Source organism: Etheostoma cragini, chromosome 19, assembly GCF_013103735.1.
Source record: "Etheostoma cragini isolate CJK2018 chromosome 19, CSU_Ecrag_1.0, whole genome shotgun sequence".
Classification (NCBI taxonomy): domain Eukaryota; kingdom Metazoa; phylum Chordata; class Actinopteri; order Perciformes; family Percidae; genus Etheostoma; species Etheostoma cragini.
Genome location: NC_048425.1, coordinates 2,440,697 through 2,450,221, shown reverse-complemented (window position 1 = coordinate 2,450,221; position 9,525 = coordinate 2,440,697).

Here is a 9,525-nt window from a genome sequence, read left to right as displayed (position 1 = left end):
CCCCCCCCCCCCCCCCCCACACACACACACACACACACACGCACAATTACCTGTCCGTCTTTAGCTTTTCTAAAGACAGAGAAAGGAATACACAGAATAGAACTATCAAGACAATGTACACTTTTTTACATAGCACCAATATAACATTTTTCCTTGTCGGCTGTGAGGAGACTTGTTTAAAGTTTCATCTTATTTGTAGACGCAGATGTATTTTTCCTCTCTTTTCATTTACTCAGTCATGACTCTCTTTGGCCTTTCATCGCGGTGTCATCCATCTCTCGGCGCCTTTGTTTTAACATTTTGTTAATCGATTGGCCTGACAGCAAAGCATTTTGTTCTCCGTGCGTTATTATCCAGCACATAGTGGCGACGCACAGACAAGACAGCGCCAGTAATTGCCTTCGCTGTCAGAGCAGTTGAACTTTTGCAGAAATGTCTGTCAGCGATTTAAAGTGTCCTGCTTTTTGGCACACATCATGTCAAACTGTTGTTCAGTGACTGCCTTGCTCTACCGCTTTCATCCTTAGTCTACCTCTGTTCAGGTAAATCAGTTTCCATGCTTGCATGATGCTGACATGAATATGAATGAAATATGTTTATGCAACATATGGAGCAGAACTACCGCAGCAAAATCCAATTTGTTCCCGCAAATCTGAATCATTAGTACTTACTTTTCTTGAATGTTTTGGCAAAGTTTAACTGTCTGCATCCAAATTTGCTTACACCAACTGGTAGCATATTTTTCAGCTGCAAGCTGATTCAGGGACAGTTCCTTTTGTTCGTCTTTGTCACAAAATGTTGTTGTTGTAGTGTAAACGTCCACTTTTGCACTAGCAAAGGCTGTGGCTAAGGAGATGGTGCAAGGTTGGCGGTGGAATCTCCAGCGACTTCTGCCCGCATGTCAAAGTGTCCTTGAGCAAGACACTGAAGTTGCTCCCGATGAGCAGACTGGCGCCTTGCACGGCAGCCCTACCATGACGTTGATAAACCTACTGAAGTATAGAGATTCCCTTCATATATAAAAATGAGATGCATCGTGTGCATGCATCAGAGCTTCGTGTGTAAATCAGGAGTTCCTAGAACACAAAGGGGTCTGAAGGTGGGTCAGCGGGAGGAAAAAAAGTCCCAAGCGCATCGAAAATCGACAGAGCCCGGAGTACATTGCTGTTTACACCGGTTTGCAGCTCTCTTTCTCATGGCAGATGGGTTTGGGGGGGGGCTCGCAAACACCAGCCTCATTATTCTAAGGGGTCACAACTCAAAAAGGTTGACAACCACTGGTCTAGTGGTTGAAAGTGATGATCATGAACTCCCCTCATGTCAGCCGTTTGTTCTGAAAAAACGGACCACAGTCCTTCATGTCTTCCTTGATCACCCTGTGGAGGTTTTGTAGTCGTTTTTGTAGTTATCACTGCCCGCATCCTTTACTCCCTTCCTTGCCACCCATTTATCAATGCACCCTTAAGGGTCAGATGCTAGTTGTGTGTTAGGTGGGGGGGGGGGGGGGGGGGGGGGGGGGGGGGGGGGGGGGGGGGGGTGTTTCCCGCCCCCTCGCTACTTTTCTCCGCCCTTCTTTTCCATTCCATTCTCTCTCTCTCTCTCTCAGCAGAGACGCTATATTGTGGCTTTTGCTCTTTTAATGGAATTATCCCCCCTGAGCTTTGGCAAATGACGGAATAAGCCTACGGTAATTCCTATGCGCCCCCCCCCCCCCCCCACCCCTGTTCAGAGTGTGTGTTCATACATGTGTTTGCGGGTACTGTGTTTGCTCTCTGACGTCTATGGAAAAGAGTTCACCCTCTCTTTGCCTCACCCCCCTGATGCTACAGGGGTGTTTGTGTGTGTGTGTGTGTGTGTGTGTGTTAGAGAGAGAGAGGTTACTATAGTGCACAGAGAGAGAAAAAACTAGCTTCGGATTAATGGCATGTAGCACCATGAGACTTGAGCCAGTATGACTTTATAATGACAGCTGGATGACTGATTTTACGTTTTCCACTCACCTCCTCACTTACCACAGTACATGTAATTATAGTTTTGTCACACAACCAGAATTTAACCACAACTGAGCTTTGTTGGTGCACGTCCCAGGAATCACCTGTCACTCAAACAGCATGACTGGGACTTTGTCCTGCTGATGTAGTCTCAGTTTTCTTTTCACTTGCCTGTTTTTCAGCAAGGCTGTCTATCGCTGTTCATGCTGTCTCAGTTGTTACGGGGCTCCTCGGATGTTCCTATTTACCGAGTTGGGAAGCCGTTCTTACATTTGTGGTGTTTTGTCACAGCAGGGATTGCCCTCCGTTCCCATCATTGGACGGTTGGTGGGCTTGCCACTATAGCAGTTATTATTTCTCTTCACTGACCACTGACACACATGGGACTACCCGCTCCTTGATTTCAAAGCGGACCAACATGGCGGCTTGTTTGGAAACTTTCTCTTTTATTAAAAAAAAACTCACAAAATGTGTTTCTGAAAACATTTTATGCGACAAACAAGCTGCATGTGTGTCGAAAGATCAGCCCCAGGGTGTACTAAACGGTACCAGCTGAGGTACACATCACATCTACTCAACCATGCATGCACAGATACATACACACACAAAGTGATCAACAAGCTATAGAACCTCTGTGTTTATTTAATTATAAATGTCTTTACACTGACTCAATATTTCTCATACTTCTCTCCTCTGTTTGGCTTCATGAAGAGAATACACGGACTGAATAATGAAAGAATTGTATTGTGTTTCTTATGTGAAAATCACATTTCCCATTCCCTAAAATTGCTTTTTCCCACCTGTAAACAATCTTGCTACATATGAAATGAAGTAGTCACATGCCAGACCAATGCTCAGATGTAGGAACTAAAGTCCTGCTACTGTACGAGACGCTGCAGGACTAAGTGACTGAAAGTATTTTAATGTTTTACAGCATGACAAGGGTAATTCTGATTCATAAATCCTGGACTATGCTTCTCTTGACGTACAATATGTCTACCTCACAAGAGTAGAAAAACAGCATAAGAGGTCAGAGGGCTGTGTTTTTAAAGCGAGGTCAGGGGAGGAGTTAAGGTCAGGTTCAGGGTAGTGTGAGGCCATAGGTCAGCCATGCGGTGGCCAGTTAAAGACAGGATAGAGGTCATGGTGGGTCATGTAGTGTTGAGGGTAAAACGTGGGTGTCCCCATCCGACATCGCTCAGCCAGAAAATCTGACAGAACATTTGTTTGGCCTCTGAACCATGATCACCCCTCAGAGTCCTCTATCTGTGTGTGTGGAGACGTTTCCTGAGGCCTGCTTAAGCCATCAGTAAAGAAGAGTAGACATGCTTAAGAGTTAAAAAGGATAGATGTAAAAATAAAGGAAAACCAAAGTGCACATATTTCACTCTGAGACTATAAAACTCTGAGACCCCACAATCTGCTCTATGTCTATTTACATTTTATCATACTATATAAGCAGTTGCACATTTTTGTATTCTCAACTTGTGTGTTTCAAGTATTTTATTCCTATTATTATTTCATGTATATTGTATGCATGTATATTGTATACTAGTTATTCATTTATATTCATATTCTGTGCTGTGTGACAGATTTTGCTGCTGCAACACTGTAATTTCCCATTTTATTGGATCAAAAAATATCTATATGTATCTATCTATAGTGAAAACTGCAGCTAGTGAAATTTAGGTTTGTTTGACCCAAAGTGACTTAATTCCTTCATGTGGTAAAATAGCGACGTCCATTCACATGATTAATTGTATAAATGGGTGTCAGCAAAGACAGTGCTTAACTTGTAGTAGCTTTTCGAACGTCTGGTTCACGAGAACGCGCTGAGGCGGTCACAAACACTCCGATGTTTGGTTGACAGTTAAATGGCGATGCAGAATGAAGCTCCTTCTTCTGCTGCTCCGTCCCTACTTCCCTCTGATCGTCCACTGCTCAGTAATGATCATGACTCCCATGGCAGAACCACTCTCCTCTGCACTCTTCACCCCTGGGCTTTTAGGCCGAGGCGGAAAAAAGAAATATGTAAAAGAAACAAAGAGAAATTGCAAAACAGGCCGTGATGGGAGGAAAGTATGTGGAAGGAAATGAGAAAAAGGAAAGTGCAAGACAAAAGGAACGTCAGTGGCATTTTTTCCTATGCACTCTTCACCTCAAGGATGCTAGAGGTGAAAAGTGCAGGTAGGGGGCAAATGTGGGGCAAGAGTTAGGCGGAGACACTGCAGAAGAGCAATCAAAGCGGGATGAAAAAAAACCGAAGGTATGGGGGGAGAATTAGGAGAGACAAAAGGCATAGAGGGGCAGGAAAGAAGCAAAGTTAGAGAGTAAAGGAAAGAGAGAGAGAAATGTTTTTATAAAAGGATGTACGGTCCTGGGAGGACACCAGAGCACGTTTCTCTCCCATCCAGGAATGGTGTGTGGACCAGCCAGACCCTCCTCCACAGCTCTGTGGAGGAAGGTCTGGGAATGCCAGACTAGCGGGTGTGTTAAACACATTGACCCCATGTTTCCCATTGAGAGGAGAGGGTGATGAGGGCAAGAGAAGAGGATAGTGGCTGGGAATAAGAGACGACGACATGAAATAAATGTCAAAGGAATTGAGTGAATGAATCAGGAAATAATGATCTTAAGAAGGACCATTCTTTAGCCAAAGTACACCAATATGGGCGCAAAATGAAGTGGTTGGACGACAATGACTAAAGAAAGCATATAAAAACAATTCCCCTCTGTCGGGTCAAGAAGAGTCTACACGTCAGAGCCCACCATTAGCTTCTTGCAGAGTTCCTGACCTTCCTGTGCCTGTAACACCAACCTTATGAACCCTCCTCACTACATTACCAACCCTCTCCACCACGCTATGAACTCCCAACGAGCCCATCAAGGACGCTCTTACGAGCCCCTGAGCGCTACCCAAACTGCGATTTCCCAGGCAGGCGCTCAACGCTGCACAAAGGCCCTCCTGTCACCCAAACTGACACCAAATCCTCTCCATTCATACCGCTGCGCACGCAGGAGTGGCCGTGTGGTTTTGGGAGCTGTGTGGTGACTGCGAGGTCACGGGTTCAACTCTCTGCAGTGGTCATTCAATAAGCCACTAACCTCCGTCTGACCCTTTTGGAGGCCTACTAACTTGATCATTTCCTGTGGCAAATGCCAATAATGTAATAGAACAAGTGCAATGAAGCTTGTAATGTAATAGGAAGCAAATAATGCAAGACAATATCAAATGACAATATAATGACAATGTTGCCGGTATTGTGAAACTAATTTCTTCATTATTACCTCTGTTCTCAATTTTCTATTTAATAGGAAAGGAATATTTAAGACAGGTCAAGAACCCTGATACCCCGTTCATATAGCTTTCATAGTCTGAATTATAGAACATTTTTAGATCATTTTTTGTGGCTGTTGACACTAATTTCTTATTTATGGGGAAAAAAAAAAGATCCAAATGTCCCTCCTCAAAAACCTGTGTCAACAAAGTGGATTAGGATTTTTAAACCTGCCTTCATCTAATGTTCACATTTCTCTTCTGAACATTTATGCAAATAAGTACATATTTAATTGATGATGCCTCACTTGCATATTTAAAAATACAAGTTCAGTAATGCAAAAATTAATTGTCTTGATCTAAGTAATTAACTGGGTAAGTTTCATAATATCTATTAGTTAAAGTATTGAACTTATTTACCTGTGGTGTCTTGCCTTAAAATTAGGGTGTTGCTAGGCCCTTGCCTAACAACAAAACCATCAACAAAAAGCAAGTTATAAAAAAGGGAAATCGGTTCTCTAAAAGAACTTTAAAGATCCTGACTCTGGGCCTGAACTTTGACAGCACCTTCGGAAATGTCAAAAATGCAGCGGCATCGATGAGAAAATAAGCCAGGCTTTCTCATTTCCTCAAAAATGGCCTCTTCAGAGTCATATAAGGTTTTTGTAAGATACTAATGATTTGTTTAAGCAGTGGGGGGGCTCTATGGCAGCATGTTATAAATCCCTAACAGGCCCCTTAGCAGCATCTTACGAGGACCTTATGAACTGCTCGTGAACCCTGGGTCTTTTCCCAGGCACCTTAAAGTAAACACCACAGAGGCTCCTTAACTCCCAAGATGGTTGACTTACTTAACAAGACAGACGCATCACATCTGGACCAAAATCCAGCAAATCTTACCGGCCTTTCAAAAAGTGACATGGCTGGTGGACCAAGCATTTCTGGGTGATGGAAAACGTGTCACTAACTGAGCGCCGCTTGGGATTTTCCCCGTCAACGTGGCCACAGACACCCAGTTTAAACTACTGCAAATTTAAGAGCTTTCATCAGCGGGCTGTAGGCTCGATCACATTCAGGCGTGATTCTCCATGTTACAGGCTCATTAGTTTGTCCCACCACCTGCAGCCGTCTCCTCTGGCTCCCATCCGGATTTAATACGCCCTGAGAGCCTCTTACATGTGTGGTTCTTTTTTTTTTTTTACAAAGACATGAAGAGGGTGTGAAAGTCAAAAAAGAGGATGTGAAGTCCATGTTAACAGTGTGGGAGACCGGACTTTTCCCACTCGTATATTAATAATCAGGCAAGGGTCAGCGACTTACTGTAACGTGTGTGTGTGTGTGTGTGTGTGTGTGTGTGTGTGTGTGTGTGTCTGTGTGTCTGTGTCACCCAGCTAAAGGCCGATCCCTGTGCCAGCTCTCTGTTCTGTGTCACTGTTAAAAAGCCGCTCAGAGTGAACACATCATTAAACCTCAATAAAAAGCCTTTCACCCCCCAAATTGTTACAGCAACGTGGGTGTGTGTGTGTGTGTGTGTGTGTGTGTGTGTCTGAGAGAGCCAAGCTGTAAATGAATGAGTAGTATTACAGTACACGAGAAAGACGGCCTGCGAGTTCACAAAGAGTGCTGTATTCCTGTTATAAAAGGCTTTGTGTTCAGTAATATTCCTGGAGGACGTTTGTGTGTGTGTGTGTGTGTGTGTGTGTCTGTGTGTGTGTCCAGTCATGTCAATGAAATGTAGCATGATGACTTTTTGCTGTAGGTGCCAGAGAGAGAGAGAGAGAGGAGAGGCCCAGTAACAGCAGAAAGAATACAGCAAAATTCAACCATGCGCAAAGTTCTTTGTTTTTAGTGACTACTCATAGGGCTAGTTTGTGAACCATTGCGGCTGGCGAGCTAACCGCTAACATGCTAGCCATAAGAGAAGATGAATAAATAAATGGATGAATGAATGGCCAAACGCTGCGTTGCTCTGTGTGTTTGTGTATTGGGGGGGGGGTCCAACCCAGGTCACCACATTCAAGCTCCACATGAATGATAAATTGAGTTGATCATGAGATGCGCCAGCACCATCACATTAAGAACCAGACACACACACACAGAGATCTGGATCACCAGCCTGTACTGTAAGCTGGACTGGGATTTGACCACAGTCTATGCAGAACAGCTGCCTGGGTACACACACTCTCACACACACACACACACACACACACACACACACACACACACACTCGCCCAGTCCCTCTTCAGATCTGCTCCAAGCTCACCTTCAACTTACTGCTTTTTAGGACGATTTCACTCTCTACCCTTTTCTATTGTTGTTGTTGTTGACAACAACAGATTTAATTTAAGTCTCCCATTTGACTCGGAACTTGACCTGAACTTGCCCCAGAAGATAAAGCACCTTAATCGAGTCAAACGAGACAAATACAAGTAAAATCTTGAGTCAATGGAGATCAATCAGACTCATCAGGAAGGCTAATAAATGCCTTATATCAGTCCTGACCAGACTCTATAATTTACAAAACCCCAACAATTCTTGTAATTCCCCCCCAAAGTAAGCAACTTGTGCAAGAACCTAGTGCAATAGTGGCGCGGAAAAACTCTTTTAGGGAGACACCGCAGACAGACCCAGAGTCTCGGTAGCCGGTTGGGGGTGTGATACTCAGCTGCAATAATAGTCAAATGGAGCTGAAGTATAAAGGACTTCATCCAGGAGGCCCATCTTATCCAGACGGCCCGCTACTGCTCATCCCCAGGGCTCCCCTCCTCCAGGACGGTGCACGCTGACAAGCAGAGCGATCCTGCTACTGACCCCATCGCACCGAGCTCGGCCTGCCAGAGCAAACACACACACTCACACTGGTGCATGCAAACTGGCGTAAGCGGCGTCTCTCTCTGACCCCGAGGCAGTCCCAGTCATGTGGTTGTGGGAATGTCACTGGTATTTGTGTTTTGGTGACTGCAGTAACAGGGATCAAATGGGAACATGTGGATAGAATTCCAAACCAGGGGCAGAACACAGCGGTGCTTGTCTGAGCCCATTTTGATCTCCCTGCTTTTAATGGAGATTAGTTTTATAGCGTTTTTGTTTATCATTGGAGAAAAGGCGGCGAGGCCAAAGACGTGCAACTGTGCTCGTCTAATAAAGATCTGAGGCCCAACCAGACCGCGGCCTCTCTGCTCACCAAAGGGACTCCCAAAATATCCACAACAACACAGAACTCCAAATGACTTCAATAATAATTTACGATAAGTTTAGTTTTATTCTTCCACACATTTGGTCTAGTTTTTGAATATCTATGACATCTGTTCACCCGGTCATGCCTATTACTCTGAGATAAGGACTACCATTGTCTATTTATACCACTGCTTATGTTTAGTTGCATATTTACTGATGAGTCAACGTCAACCTCAACATTTTGACATAGTTTTGTCTGCGTTACTTTTTTGCAGGAAATCTGTCTATTTGGTTTCACATCAACTGCATCAGGCTGATACTGAATGCTTTATTATAAAATGAGATTTTCTTTTTATAATCCCAAAGGAAATTTGTCTTGGACAATCAAACAATATCTGCTGTTTTTGAAGCGTTCAACACAGCATAGGGCACACAGCCACACAACCATACACACATACACGGATACAGATTGTTGCATCACTCTGGTGGACATGCTCATGTTGCATGGAACATTAGGCTTTATCGTAGCATCTGACACAGGAAATCATGCATTCTGCATTTCTGGAAAAATCCAGTCCAAAGGAAAGGTCTACAAACAGGAGCCTAAAGCATCTCACTAAAGCATGCTAATGAATTATTCATAGTTGTCAATCTAACAACAGATGGCAGATTTGCTTAATTCCCATCGAAAGATTACTTGAGTTTTTGAGTTGATTCCCATCACCCCTTTCATTATGCCTGTTATTAAAGTCAGTTGCTTTAGTGTAACTTGGCTTTTAAACTTGTGTTTTTAGAGTATTTTTTAGAGCTGTTTTTAACGTGACAGAGCTTGTCGTCTCCGTTGCAGGCGTGTGTGTCCCGGTGTTAGTCGCCATGCAGAGAGAAGCTCACAAGACGGTGGTGGCCATGAATTGTTTTATGCATGAACCACACTTGCAGGAGAAAGCTGGTATTTCCTGGATGTTTACACACACGGCCCCTGCTGTCCTTTTGCCCTCATCTTTTTAAATTTCCTGCATTTCGTGTCTGGATGCTTGTTTGTTTTGGTGGGGAGGACAGGGTGTGGGGGGGGGGGGGGG